At 37.2% G+C, this 3,885-nt stretch overlaps 1 pseudogene; it reads left to right on the top strand.

Moving 5' to 3' along the window:
- The first annotated feature begins 2,364 nt into the window (after positions 1-2,364).
- Positions 2,365-3,556, top strand: LOC143606887 (uncharacterized; annotated as a pseudogene).
- The last annotated feature ends 329 nt before the right edge of the window (positions 3,557-3,885 follow it).

Raw genomic sequence — 3,885 nt, 5'->3', positions numbered from 1 at the left:
GCTACCAGCAATCGATGTTGAGCCACGACCGTCTCCCCCGGTATTACCTTGCAATCGCTCCACCACCGTCGGTCTCCTTGCCTCGTCAATATGTAGTCGATCTGTGTGTTGTCCCCCGCTGTTAAAAGTAATCAAATGAGATTCTCTTTCTTAAAGAACGAGTTAAAATACCTAGGTCATGGACCACTGCAAAGTCCAGAAGATCTGTGCTGAATTCATTCCTAACACCAAACCCAAACTAGATAGCATTATATATTAATATGCTCTACTCACACAAAAAACTATTCATCAAAAATGCAAATACGAGCCGTTAACGTTTTTTGTTATAGCCACGTGTAATCATCTGCCCTTCCTTCCTTCCTTCCTTCCTTTTGTTTTATACCTCAGCCACCGGTGGCTTCCACCCTTTCGACTGTTAGTATTCGCAAATGTATTCAATTCCTTCCGTTATTAGTTCACCGGCGCATCGACTTTTGCCTCCATCTCTTTAATTTGGGTGCCGAATTCGCAAGGATAATGGATCTTTGAACCTCTTCGATCTTTGATTTTAGAAACGTTACTTTGAGCAGCAACAGCTAACCCTAATTTTACCCCCAATTTTGCTTTTTATATATAAGGCTTATAAATGCAGGCTGAAAGCTATGAGGTTGATTCTGATGATTTCAAAGCTTATGAACTACGAAATTGAACCAACGGTTGCAAGACTCTTGCAGGTTCAATCTGACTATAATTCAAATTATTTATTTTTTCATATAAAAATTAGGATATTTTGAATATTTGTTTTAAAGTCTTGCCATATCATAATCACCTTTGGGATTTTCTGTACAAGACGTGTGCTACTAGATTGTAGTGTACAAATATATTTGAAGTGAAAGCTATATTGTTTACTGTTTCACCGCCTACACTTCGTTTAAGAGAAATCAAGAAACATACATACATTTTATAATGCATAAGTCAATAGCAAAAATAGTTATGTATCACCAGGATGTTAGTCGTGCATTAATTTTATAGAAGCTTCTGAAAGATATTTGATATTTATAGAAGCTTAGTTCTCATTCTATGCTTCTGTTGCATTGTGATTGATCTGTTGTTATTATTATTATTGTGATTGGTATTGTCTATATATATATTTCATTATTAGGTGTGTATCACCTAAAATGTTATCTTTTGTTAGTTTTGTAGGCTATTTTGTTGATGCTGAGCATGCTCTTGATCCATCATTAGCCGAAGCTATAGGTGTTGACACTCAGATTTGCTTTTGTCACAACCAGCCCGTGTAAATGGGTTTTTATGGAGAAGAGAAATTCATCACGGATTAGGCTCTGTAGAATACAATTTGAAGTCCTTGAATTTTTTATTTTTATTTTTTGTAATCTTATGAAAACCACTTAAGAGTCCTTAATTCTTTTGGCTATTGTTATGATATTTTCTGGGTCAACCCGGCTCAATCAGGAACTATGTTATGTCACAACGCATACCTACAAAAACAATTGCAGTAAACGACACTCTTTTAATGGACTTTATCACGGCAACGCGCGGGTATTAAGACTGTTATGTTTTAAGATTTAAAAACTTGCAAACGACTCAGAAAATATACGTATCAACAGATTTAATTCCGAGCTTCGGTTGGTTAGAAAACCTTCTTATTTTCTTCTATAAAGTATCCAAGTTTGTAACTTTTTAACGTCAATAACTGTAACCACTACTTAGACTATAGAAAACATTACATTTAGTCATGAATCATGAGTAAGAAGTTATATGCTTTGCGGGCTGTACCCTTTTGCATAAAAGATCAGTACATTATCATAGCAACAAAAACATATTTACCATGCCAGTTTTGAGATTTATAACGAGACATTCGTCAAGCCCAAAATCTTTAGAACTTTGGGTTTTAACAAAAGGCGTCAATTAGAACGGCTAAATCGATTGAGTTTGTGGGTTAAAACCAACACAAACTCAGAAATTTATACGGGACCTGAACACGACACGAACACCGAAAATTGTGTCACACAAATAAGATGGACACAACTCATATATTCACGAGTTGACCCGAACACCACATGTTTAACCCAACAATAGTTTTCCTTACCTGTAAACACTCTAAACGAAACAAATTGTATTTAAAATCATGTCGGATTATTATTTTTAATTTCAAAAATTTGATGCAACTCAAATAAATAGCCCAAGTCATTATGAATTAACGTAACTCAAAACATAAGTTAAATAGATCAGCCCGTGAACCCATCAGAGAGAACAATAACACGACCCGTTTCGTTAAACGTGTCCGCCGAGTCGTCCATGATATAATATAACCCGAACCCATTTAAATTTAACCCAAACACCATCTTCCACCCGGCAACAAACATGACCACCATTTCTCGCTTCTTCCGAACCTTCTCCACATCCGCCACCAAATACCGGTTAAATCTTTCTACAATGATCTCTACAAGGAACGTAATCTGCGAACAGTGGTAGACAATTTCAAAAAGTTATCCGAGTCGCATTTATTCCGTAAACAGGCAACGTTTACGACAACACAGTCCGCCGTCTCACCGCCGCCAAGAAACACAAATGGTCGAGGAGATCTCGAGGATCAGAAACAGTACGATGATGTTTCCAAAGAAGGGTTTGCAGTCCGATTGATTTCTTTGTATGGGAAATCCGGCATGTTTGATCATGCCGCAAGTTGTTCGACGAAATGCCTGAGAGAAACTGTAAACAAACTGTTAAGTCATTTAACGCGCTGCTCGGTGCGCGTGTTAATGCCAAGAAGTTTGATGGGGTTTGAGAAGTTTTTTAAAGAGTTACCCGAGAAGATATCGGTTAAACCGGATATTGTGTCGTATAACACTGCGATCAAGGCTTTTTGTGAAGCGGGCTCGTTTGAACTGGCGGGTTCGATGTTTGATGAGATTAGGTATAATGGGTTGGAGCCTGATTTGATTACTTTCAATACTTTTGCTTATTGGGTTTTATGGAAATGGTAGGTTTCTTGATGGGGAGAGATTTTGGGATAAATTGATGAATACTGATATTTCACCCGATATCCGAACTTATAATGCTAGATTGGTCGGATTGGTGTCTGTGAATAAACTAAACGAAGCGGTTGAACTGTTTGAAAAATTGGGTCTAGGAATCTCAAACCAGATGAGTTGGATACAATGCGATAATAATTGGTTTCTGTAACAATAGTGATGTGGAGAAGCAAAGAAATGGTACACTAAATTGGTGGAAAGTGATTGTGTTCCTAACAAAGCAACATTTGCAACGTTGATCCGGTTCGCGTGGAAAATGTGTGATTTTGATTGGGCGTTGAGCTTTTCAAGCAAGTGCTTGAACAAAAGTGTGTTGTGGATCCAAATGTGATGCAACTCGTGATCGATGGTTGGTTAAGGAGTCGAGAACCGAAGAGGCTAAGAAGCTTGTTGAGATTGGGTAATCGAGTAAGTTTAGACGATATAATTTGATAGTGGCTTCAGAGGATGACGTGTCAAGTTTCATTATGTTTATGTCATGTGTTTTCAAGATTATTGTTGGTATTGATCCGTATTTATAATTTTGTTTTGATTATACCTTGTATTGACGGGATGATTAGGTATTCTGTTGATTGATGAACGTTGACTTGTCATTGAATGTTAATAGGTGTAAAGAAAGAACCCAATTGGAAATGGTTTTCAACCTGGAATCCTCGATTGTATTTGGTCTGCCTTTTAGAATATGGATATGGAAATTAATAATCTCAGGCCCATTGGCTGGCGTTAAGCCCAAATTAATAAAACATATTTTTACCGTCCCCACGTTTTCAACTTATTTTTCTCCTGAAAAGTAACCCCACTAACTTTTTGGTGACGGAGAAATACGTGTTTTGCTAGAGAAAAAGCATAA

Source organism: Bidens hawaiensis, unplaced genomic scaffold (genome assembly GCF_021521415.1).
Source record: "Bidens hawaiensis isolate Kalapana, Puna unplaced genomic scaffold, B.hawaiensis_p1.1 tig00077978_1, whole genome shotgun sequence".
NCBI lineage: Eukaryota > Viridiplantae > Streptophyta > Magnoliopsida > Asterales > Asteraceae > Bidens > Bidens hawaiensis.
The sequence above is the reverse complement of the archived record's forward strand: the minus strand, read 5'-3'. Positions and strand labels throughout refer to the sequence as shown.